Source organism: Peromyscus californicus, unplaced genomic scaffold (assembly GCF_007827085.1).
Source record: "Peromyscus californicus insignis strain IS unplaced genomic scaffold, ASM782708v3 Scaffold_7__1_contigs__length_154581171, whole genome shotgun sequence".
NCBI lineage: Eukaryota > Metazoa > Chordata > Mammalia > Rodentia > Cricetidae > Peromyscus > Peromyscus californicus.
The window spans coordinates 90,840,868-90,852,504 of record NW_026294595.1 but is presented as its reverse complement, the minus strand read 5'-3'; the positions used below and the strand labels follow the sequence as shown (position 1 = coordinate 90,852,504).

General features: G+C 42.3%; 1 long non-coding RNA gene across 1 annotated transcript in view; it reads left to right on the top strand.

The window, feature by feature from the left end:
* The first annotated feature begins 1,285 nt into the window (after nt 1–1,285).
* LOC128102028 (uncharacterized) overlaps nt 1,286–11,637 on the top strand; it is a 19,158-nt gene continuing 8,806 nt past the window's right edge. Inside the window, exon 1 of the long non-coding RNA XR_008215302.1 lies at nt 1,286–1,437. This is a non-coding gene — a long non-coding RNA (uncharacterized LOC128102028). The remainder of the gene's footprint in view (nt 1,438–11,637) is intronic.

Sequence of the window (11,637 nt, the reverse complement as noted above, 5' to 3'; positions counted from 1 at the left end):
TGAGGGTCTGTTGTGATTTGCATGGTGAAGGATTTTATTGTCCAGTCCAGCCCAAATGGCTAACGAGTTGAATGAATGATCACAGGAGAGCACAGCACACTGGACAGAGTATCAGTTCAGGCTCTGGTTTACATGAAGGACTGGAGAATAAATAATTCCTACTGAAGCAGGGAGAATGAGTGAGAGATGTCAGGTAAAGAAAAAAATGAAGGATCTGCCAGGAAGGTGGAAAGGGGTACAGGCCAAGAAGAGAGAGCAAGTGCGGCGCTTTTGAAGAAGTGTTTGACAGAGTTCAGTATGACTGAAACAGCATAGAACTAAGGGTAGGGAGGCACCTACAGGACCCTGAAGGAACATGTAACATATGTTCAGGGGACTGAACATCCCCTAAAAGCAGTGAGGGCCCTGTGTAAGGTTTTTAGTAAAGGTGAAAGACCCCCGTTTGGAGTCTTCCCTCTGGAGAGACCACAAGTCAGATGCAAACAGCAAGAGGCTTTATTCAAGAACACGGGTACCCGGGGCGATACAATCTCTCCAGAGGCTGAAGAGACTGGCGCGCCGACAGGCTGGAGTGGAGGGTTTTTATAGGGTTGGGCAGCAGAAGGGCGGGTACAGAAGCAGGAAGTATAGTTTACAGGGTTCTGATTGGACGATTCGTATGAGGCCAGGTTCAAACTCAGGACAGCCCGTGGTTTTTCCCCGAGCTCGACACGCCTGCTGACTTGGCTCTTATCCAGGGTACAAGTTGTTTTTCTGACCTTTAGTTCCCTGTTCTGGGGCCAGGTGGCCGACCGCAGACACCCCGCTCGTTCCTGCGCCCATGTCTTCCAACTGAACCCTCCCCGTACTCCTCAGGCCCTGCTCAAAATGGCGTCAGGCCAAGCAAGCATGCTGGGGCCCCTCAGCACCACCCCAGAAGAGTCCCGGGGTCCCGGCCTGCACCTCCCTGCAGGGCTCCCCAGTCCTCAGGCCGCGCCACCCCCACAGGGTCCCCGAGTCCCCAAGCTGCGCCACCCCGGGGGTACCCGGGCCCCAGTTTGCACCGCCCGGAGGGTCCCCGGCCCTTGGCCTGCTCCACCACGCAGGGTCCCCGGCTCTCGGCCTGCTCCATCCCGCAGGGCCCCTGGCGCCCGGGTCGCGGCCCGCACCACCCTCGACGGCGGCGGCACCGGGCGCTGGCGCCGGGCAGCGGCGCCAATCGGGCTCGAGGACACGGCGGGCCCGGGCTGGGAGCCTGCGGTCTCCGCCCGCCGCGCTACGACGCGGGGCCCGGGCGCGCGGGCCGCTGCGGGGCGCGCATGGCGGGCGCGGGCGGCTGGCGCGGAGACGGAGATGCGGCCCGGCCTGCGCTGCCCGCGGCTCCGCTCCTGGCGGCCTTTCAAAGGGATGGTGTACTTTTCAATATAGAAATCCACTGTATTTGAAATTCAATAATAGGTAAGCTTAATTCTGTAAATCAAATGGATGACTGTAATTATTTTTTCTGTTTGTTTCATAAACTGAATATAGAAGGACTGAGGAGATGAGTGGGGAAAGGAATGGTGAATCTATCTTGAAGCACAATGAGTTTAAGGTATCTTTGGTACTTCCCATTGAACATGCTTAGTAAGTTAAATACATAGGTCTGGAGTTCAAGAGGGAACATGGACTGCAGAGTTGTCATTCAGCAGGTGAGAAGGTATTAAAGCCATAAGAATAGACACTGTTTCACAGAGACTACAGCACAAGAAAAATATACTATCTTAAGTAGTATTCCTCCTGTCCCAAATTCATGTTTTACTTGGCATCTCAGAAAAATGATATTGTTTTGAAATTAGATCTTTGAAAATTTAATTACAATGTTAAGTTGATAATGAAGTGGGCCATAACTCCATGGTTGGCATTCTTATGAGAAGGGAAAGACACAAAGAGGCAGTCATAGCAAGAGAACACCCAATGATGATGACAGAGCAGAGGCAAAGAATTCTTTAACTAGAATTGTTGTCAACCATCACCACCAACTCCCGGGCTGAGATTGGGGCAAAGGAGTCAGTTCTCAAAGCCATCTTGGTCATGGTGTCTTGTCATGGCAGCCCCAGGAAAGCAACACCAATATGAACTGGAGGAACACCACAGTCAGAGTTCAGAGGAGACTGTGAAGAACTGGTCAGAATGGCAGAAGCAAACTGAAAGAGTCAATGTCACAAAAGTTAGCGATTCCATTGAGGACAAATGTACTCCCCAGAGCCATAGGCAGCCATGGGTCAAGTCAGATGCGGATTAAAATGTCCAGCCAATTAATTGGAAGGTAGCCAGGTAGTCACACACACAAGGAGCTTGGAAAGCTCCAATAGCACAGCCTGGTTAGGGATAAATGTACATAGAAAGTGGAAATGACACAGTAATAACTGTTCTGGGAAAGATGACTATGAGATAGCCACAGGGAAAGGTGAGACTGGAATAGTGACTTTTCAGGTTAGAAATACTTTTTCAGAACAATGACAGGAAGAAGCCCAGAGAGACAGAGAAGGTGACTTTATCCGTGATGGAGAATCATGAATTGAACTGTATCTCTGAGAAGACTGAAAAGGAATGTACTAGAAGAAGAAGAAAAAAAAAGTTGATGGAGGGGTGCAGACACATTTGTAGGCTCACTGAAAATGTGGCGACTTCTCTCTATCTTTTTTTTTGTTAGGGAATGTTCCTGGCTGAGTGAGGGGCTCCATGGTCCTATTATAGGGTGAGAAAGTTTTATACTAAATTCTGTACAGAGTGGAAAGGACAATTGACACAGGATTGTTGGGTAGCATTGAGGGTCCAGCTGAGATAAAGACCCGTTGTAAACATGGTACATTTTGTGTAGCTGTGTTTAATAATCTCGAGAGAGGCCAGAGTTGGTGATCTTTGAGTTGCTTCCAGTCTCCAAATTCTAGGGAAAGTAGAAAGTATCTTTGGTGTGATAGGGTATCTGATGGAAATGGTAAGGAAGTGATCATGGTGTTAGCACTGAGCTCTAGTTCAAAAGGAATACAAAGGAAGGAAGAGGTTCCCCAGAGCTAAGCAGGGAAAAGAGGACCCAGGCTCTTGGCGTCCATTGGAGGAAAAGAAGATGTCCCTTTGCTAACCTTATTCGGTTTCAGCCCTGTGCTTGACTGGAGGATAGTGAGAAAATAATCAGGCTTGGGAGCAAAGTTAGCTATCGAGTAAACATAAGTGGGTTATGATGGATGTCCACAGTGTCAGCCTCTTCAACACTTCTGTAGAACTTAGGGGACCAGAGCTTGATGAAGAGCTTCCTTGACCCATGCTTCCTCTTCTGTGTCTTCAAAGTGGCTCCATTGATGAGTGGACTTTTTCTCCTTCTATTAGCCAAGCTGACTTCAGTGAGTAAGACTTCCTTATTTTATGCTTAACCATACCTTCCTTCTAAAATTACCTCCACATTAGCATTCCTGTAGGCACCCATCAACTCTGTGTGGGAGTAGTGGTAGCTTCATAGTGCATCCAATTTTGCATCACGTAAACCAAAACACACATGTTGGGTAGAGCTTACACACAGGGCTCTGTGGTTGGTGGTGAGTCTCAGAGGTTTGTTTCTCAGGGGTAATGGTGGCACTAGCAGATGATGCCTAAAATTGAAGCTTGTTGTGTATAATTTTGCAAAAAATTATATTCTTTCATTTTTAGAAATAATGTGTGCTATAGTTGTTATTAGCTGCATTTCAAATCATTTAAAATCCAGAGGATTTAAAAGGACCTCACTTATCAATAGTTTTCTTCTCTGTCTTTACTAGGGTATGAGAAAAGATGAAATAGTTTTGAGAATAGTTACTTCATGTATAGAGTAGTGTGGTGGTTAGGGACGGAAACCAGTGTATTTTCCTCTGAACTGGCTCATCAACGAGAATTAGGAAGTTATAAAACAGACCTGGTCTGTGAAGTAGCCATTGTCTGCTGTGCTAAAATGGTTTCCTGAAACGATGACTGTTGATTGAGTTGAAGAACATGCCATTTTGGAAAGAAGCGATTTTTGAATAATTATTCAGTAATTTTGAATGAATTAATTCATTTAAAACAACAGTAAACAAATTAGAACTGAATGCTACATTTGTGCAGGATGGATTTCTTCAGAGACTTTGCTCTGTGGCCTGCAATGACAGTCTCCTCATTCCTGCATACGATCTTTTCTGTGTGTGTGTCTAGATTTCCTCAAGGAGCAGCACAGGTCACAAATGGATTAGGGATCAGTCTCATTACTTCATCTTACTTTGCAAAAAGCTTCATATCCGAGTGGAGTTGCATTCTGAGCCATGAGGAGTTAGGACTTGAGCACATAAGTTACAGATGAGCATGTAAGCTATAGAGAACCAATTCATGTCACAATATTGAGCCAAGCATATAAAAAGCCTCCCTCTCAGAATCCACACTCCACTCCACTTGAAAGGATCAGACAGTGAATATATTTGGCTTTGAAAGCAACACAGAATCTTCATTGCGTCTTACTGATTTGTCTCATGGGCCTGCTCTAGAGTAACACCTGGATGTGTGATGGGATGTCAGGGGCTAACAAGGGCAGTAGACTTGCATGAGTCCTGGTCAGTAAGTAGTGTGCTCTTGGGGATTCAATAGTGGATAAGAAACATAACATTCGAAATGTCTCCTCTTGAAATGAAGAATGAGGTGAGAGCCTTCTTGCCTGAATGAAGTAATGGAACAAATAATCCAGAAAGAAACAATGGTCCATGTAAGGTGCTGAGGTAGGAATTTGCAAGAGATGCTGGAAGATTGTGAGGAGGCCATTCAGGCTGGAAGGCAACCAAATTGTGTTTTTCTGGCTAGTTTAGATTCTGTAAGAAGTATTTAGGTATATTTTCCCCCAAGATAACCTATTTGGTACTCTTTCAAGGGTGTTTTGTTTCTTTGTGATTTTTTTTATTTTATTATTGTAGGTTTTTTTTCATGTTTGTGAAACAGTGTAGCCCAGGCTGGCCTTGAACTTGTGGCCTTGAACTTCCTGCCTCAGCTTCCTACATGCTGGAATTACAAACATGAGCTTTCCATTTGTTATGAAACTGCCTCAGAAATGGAGAAAGAAGGAAGATAATGAATATACTTGGCAATCAAGGACAACGAAAGTTAACAAAAGAAGGACTCAGCCAAAGTACCTTAAATTTGTATGATAACCAATTTTAGAAAAAATGTTATTCCCAGATACAAATTAATTCTGAGTATGGCATGGAACTTCAAACATTACTTGTGAATAAATGCTTAAAATCTCCAAAAAAGAAAGAGAATAATAAAAAACAAATCAGATTTGAAAACAAACAAACAAACGTGAGCTTTCATTGTCTGTTGAGACTAGTCTTGATCTTCTAAAATTCACAGGAATGTTTATTTCTGGATTGTAATTCTGATAATTTTACTAATTTGGATCTAATGGGAACAACATTTTTAAGACATTTAGTATGATGGTATATGGCCACAGTTACACAGGAAAATTTTTAAAAAGGAAGAAATTAAATCTTCCTAAATGTTTGTTGAGACTTTAGCTAATTCAGAATTTCTGTGGAAAACGCAGGAGAATCTTTTGGACCATAGTGTATCTCCTCAACTCACCTCTCCAAGGATGCTGGTGTTGTGTTTGAAGCATCCAGCAGGAAGCTGAGTGAGTCTTGCTGTCTGAGTGCCTGCTCATTCCAGGACTTGTCACACAGTCCTTGATCTTGGAAAGTTTAGCTTGCCACCATCCTCTCCTCTGTGCCGTTTCCCTCAAGCCCTCGTATTTTATGTGCCTTCTGGTGTAACTGGTTACTAACTTAAATGATGAAAATCTTAAACCAGATAGAAAACCCTTTTTGTCATTATTTCTTGATTCTTCACAACTATTGATGCTTCCAGTGATTTTTGTAAGATTTACTTCTATTAGTTTTAATTTTAGACTCTGTGTGTGTGTGTGTGTGTGTGTGTGTGCCAGTGCAGTGCCCACAGAAGCCAAAGGAGGGTAGAGTTACAGGTGGTCGTGAACTGGCTAACATGTAGTGAGTGTGCGTTCTGAGCTGTTGATCCATCCCTAGGCCATCCTTTAGGAATTCTAGCCACACATATATGAAGATGCTTAAAGGTGTACCATAGCTCTCTTCAGATTCTCTTTCTACTGTTCTCTAGGCTTCATTTTATATTGATGTATTTTAAAGCCCATTTTATTTTTTATTATTATTTTTCTATACGTAATCCATGACATTCCACTAATTGCAATTTTAAAACATAGAGATTGTTATTTTTCCCTCTGAGGTTTGATTCTGGTGTCCTTTAGAGCATCTTTTTAAAAATGTTCATCCTATTCTCTGTGTTGTCAATATAAGAATATAGTTATATAAATGAATTTAATGTCCATGCCTCACGGCTTTGACACCTGTTCCAGCTCTGGGTTGGTTTTGATTAGTTGATTTCAGCTTATTTTTTCTTGTTTCTTTGAGGCCTTTTAAACTTTGACTAAATGCCAGACATCAAGAATTTTCCATTGTAGGGAGCAGGCTATCCTTGCATCCTTAACAGGAGTCACATGCTTTGCCATGGGATGCAGTGAAATTACTTATCAGGAGTCACATTCTTTGCCATGGGATACAGTGAAATTACTTAGAAAGCATGCATTTTTTTTCATGTCTTGTTTTTATACTTTGCAAGGCCTAACCAGGGAAGTATTTCATCACAGGGTAGTTTTAGTTGACTCCCGAGCCTGTGTGTTTCTGGAGACTCTTTTGGGTACCTTGTGGTTTACAAGGCTTTTGCTGTCTTCCTTGTGGGGAAGTCAACCATCCCTTGCCTGTGTCAGGCCTGTGAGATGGCTGTGTCTCTCCTGTCTGGGCAAACGTTTCCCTATCGTGCCCTCGTGGTCACTGAGCAGAAAAGCTGAGGGAGACTTTCTGCAGGTTTAAGGTTCTTTCTGTACCACTCCTGTAGTTTGGATACTGCACATGAGCAGTTTCCCTATGCTGGACTCTTCCATACCTAGACTTGCCTCCCCAACTCATCAAGATAGGCTGGGCTTTGTGCAGTTCTGATTTACTGTCTACAGCAGTAGGCAGAAGTTTCTTCTAAGTGCCTTGCTAGGGACATTTTAATACTTACTTATTTGCTCTTTCATCCTGTTTCTCCTAATATCTGATTTTTCATACTTATAAAAGTTTATATTATTATTTCAGGCATGTGGGAAAACATAGTCCCTATTGTTCCATAATCACATTTTGTTTTGGGTTTCAAGTTTCCCAGTCTTGTTACAGCAACTATCATGATAGGTCATTGGACTTCTATGAGAAACACTGGAAGGGGAAAATTTTAACTCCAAAAGATTAAGGGTTGAGAGAGGAGTCTGTACAGGATGGGGTCACAGCTGACCTTTTGTTCTTAGGGTGTTTTCAGAGCTAAGAATGAATGGAAGAGGAAAGACAAGGAACGTGGTTCATGGCCTTCTGTCCCAAGAACTCAAGAGAGCACATTTATCATGCTGCTGCTTAGAGACCATGATAATCTCAGGTCACATTAAGTGGCCCCTGATTTTCAAAAGGATGATTTCTTCACACACACACACACACACACATACACACACACACACACACACACACACACACACACACACACACACACATGCACACACACGGGGAGGGAAAGAGGAAGAGAGAGGCACACACACATAGGATAAGGCTGGGAAGTTGCTCAGTGGCAGAGTGCTTCTCCAGCATGTACAAACCTTGGGTTGATCCCTGGGAGCACAAGACTAAAGGAAAATGGTACAAGAAAATGATTTCTATAAATTCTTGCAAAATAACCCGAGTAGCTAGAGGCTACATGGAGGTGAGTGAAGCTGTCAGGATGATGCTCCGGTCTTCGGCAAAATGACACATTTCTATATGGCATACATTTTAGGAATTGTTCACAAATAACTTAGGCCTTGAATGCTAAGTATACAAATGTCATATTTCTCCACTACTTTGTGTGTTTGTCTTTCTTTTGTTTCTTTGTATATCTTAAGACAAAGAGGTTTGGAAAGGGGAATAAAAAGAGAGAAGCAAAAAAAAAAAAAGGCACAAAAAGTTCTAGAACCAGTTATTTGAGTTTACACATGACTAAGCTGGGATTACCCTGAAAAGCTGAATCCGTAGCTGGAATGTGATGATGACACCAAAGTGCTTGTAGCCCGTGAAAGGCTTGGCTGTGTCTGCCATCAAGTGCTTTACCGCGTACCTGACAGTGAGCCAGCCCATTGTCTCCTTCTATCGTCTTTAATTCTTAGGTCATAAGTGTTACTAGACCTGGACAAAAGGCCCCATAAATCACCTTTAGTGCTTGGCCACCTTGTTCGTTGGCATAAGCTTCTTAGAGATGGGCTTTAATACAGCTTTCCATTTAGGTAGAATAAAAGGCTTTCTGCTTCGTATCTGGAATGCTGTTCAACTCACGTGAATTGATGTGAGAGTGAGAAGTGAAACAGCAGTTGGCTAAGAGATCCTTTTAGACTTCATGCAGGAGAAAGTGATGAAATAGAATTTAGGTTTGGGGTACCGCATAGTTTCTGGATATTAGATTCCTACTTTCCATGAAATTGGGACCATTTAGCCCTCACTTGAAAGATGAGCTTATCCCACTGTCCAGGACCAATGTTGATGGAGTAAGATTCTCAACTATCAAGCCCCCATCCACCCCATCTCCACCACCACATGCAATTTAGGTCATTCCCAGAATTTTTAATGCTATATCACGAACACTTGATGTTGGTGACTTTTGAGTCTGAAATTTCCTTCCATGTTAGATTATTCAGGATTAGACTGCAATTGGAAACTCTGTGAAGAATCAAGTAACTGCACTAATTATTTTTATTCATAAGCTACTTTTATTGATATACATGTTCTAGGGAAGTTTCTTTCTTTCTTTCTGAGCTAACCTTTTTGAGCGTTAATTAAAATTGAAGAGTTCCTTTCCTTTTGGTGTAGGACTGAATCTAGGCACGTGAGACTCAGTTTAGAACAGCTGTACTTAAAGATGATACCTAAATGCTGGGGAGGCAGGATGCCAGGTGAAGAGGTAAACCTGGAGCCAAAGTAAGCACATGAACAAGCTCAATGACAACTTAAAGTAACTGGTCCTGCAATCATCAGGCAGGCATTTCAGACAAAGAAGTAGGAGAGGATCTAGGAGGGGGACACCCCTTCCATCGGAAATTTGAGGAAAGTAGGATTTTCAAAGTTAAAATCATAGGAATGAGGAGAAAGGGGGCTGGATATAGTTCACCTGCTATATAGTGAAGTCAAGGCATGAGATATTTAGCAAGTATGGCATTTATTTGTACAGTTTTACCATAGTTTAGCTACATGCATATTCATTGCTCTAGGACGTTGCAAAAGACCTTATTCATCCTGTATTCCAGAAACAGACTCAAATCAGTGCAGGAGCTTGCCACAAGCTCATCACAGAATAAAGATATTAGCACTTCACAGGACACCAGTGAGCATCTTGCTTGTTAAACAAAACCTGGGTACTGGCATCTTCCTTGAAATGTTGGGTGGAGTGGGGAACATTGGGACAAATGCTCAGTCTGCTTTCTGACCTGGTTTGGTTTTGTCCTAAACATCTTCTTCCTGGGGTCCTAAAGAGAGAATGGTTCATCGCCTCATGCTTAACTGTAAGCTGGGGATGCTGACTGCTGACCATAAACCCACATCAAAGCACTATGCCAGGGACTGTGTTAACACCTCATTTACACTCCACACGTGAGAATCCACGGCATTGAGAGTATCATGTTATGCACTGTCCTTACACTTAAGCATCACCTATGCCTTGCCCTGAGTTAAATGAGTCTTTGTTTCCTTTAGAATTTCATGTTTGGGAAAGAGAGAAAAGGAAGAGGCAGTATAAAAAGAAGAGTCAAAGGATAATCCAATTTGTCTCTTACTTAATAATTCTACATCATCTACATTGGAACATTGTTTTTAAATGTGCAGTATTGGTTTCTGTTACACATCTTAGGAAGGAAAACAAAGGATTAAATGTCTAGTACACTGATGGTGAATTTAAGAAATCTACAGGCATAAGAGCAATCGTTTTTAAGACATTACCAATTCTTCCCCCCTTTCCTCTTCTTAGAATTCTGCTTTAGTCATAATGGATAAATAGTGATTATGGATGGAGATTTGCATAACAGATGCCCAGGTTTATAACCTCCTGCACCTCAGACTATCTTGCTGACCTTTTAGGAAAACTATACAAAACTATGCATTGACATCTACAGCACCCAAGTAGCTTCCTCCAAATCACAAGTATTAAAATATAAATGAAAGTGAAAGTTTAGAATTGATGTAGTGAGCAAGTCTAATAAAACTTGAAATTGGCTGGGAAACTCAGCCATGCTTCCACCATATGTTAATTTTTTTCTAGTTTGTATTCAACAAAATTCGTTTACTCTATGACAATGGATCTCAGTGGGTAGGATGGGACAAGGGGAGGAGTGAGTTATTGACCTTTACAGATGAGATGTTTTTTTTCAGAGTCATGTCCACCAAGATATCTATGAAAATGCAAAACTGTAAAATGAGTTTTTTTCCTCCTTATTGATTGGTCAGTTGATAAAAGGGGGGACAATAAAAGGAACATACAGGCCCCTACATTCTAGTCTCTGAGGTTGTGATAGAGGGGTTATCTATTTCATTTGAACTGACAGGAATCTGAAATGTTATAAATAGGTTTTCCCGAGCCCAGCCATTATTTACTGTTTGACTGTAATGTTGGTGTCTTTCTCCTTCTTCAATATTGTTTGCACTTTACTTTTGTGAAAAGGACTTGATTGAGCCATACAAGGGCGATATTTCTATCTCTCTGTGGGATCAATGAAGATGTGTTCACAGGTCCCCAGTACAGTGTACACACCACAATAATGGATCTTAGTCAGTGTTGATAGAAAGCTCTTTTTCTTTGTTCCTTGTCAATCTTGTATCTATTACTTGATTGCATCATAAAAGGCTATTTGGCCAAGCACTGAAACAACAAGTCTATCAGTCAAGCTGAAGTGGTTACCTGAACTAAATCTATTCAGCCCTTACCAAACAAGCCACATTCAACTGGAAAGCAGGCTTCATTTGCCTCTCCATTTAGGGACCATCTCATAGTTGCACTTGCTTACATTTTGAAGTACTTTCTTTCCTCTCACAGATATTGAAATTAATTTGTAGTTGTGAAGGAATAGTGTAGCGATCTCAGTTTAAGTAGGGAATTGTGTGCACAACTAATTAATGGGAGGGAGACCGAAGTTCCTAGGAAGAAGGAAAAATTCTAGACACACACACATCAAGGCCTCTTCTTCCAGTTAATAAAATTGATTTGAAAGCTGGATTAAAAAAGAGCAAGAGAGACAAGCCTATCAACTATCCCCACTCCACATTTACAAGGGACAACTTAGCAAATCACCCTGTGAGACTGGAGATGAGAATTTTCCCCCTTCTGGTCATTTCACTGACAGCTTCATTACACTAAATTGGATATTCGTCCCTTAATCATTTGACCTCTAGAGCAGTTAAAGGTTGACTCTCACTCCCAGCCATCTTGAGGATGGCTGAGGATATCTGGGTCGGTACTGATTCCAAGCCCCTGGGCTCAAATTATAATTATTTT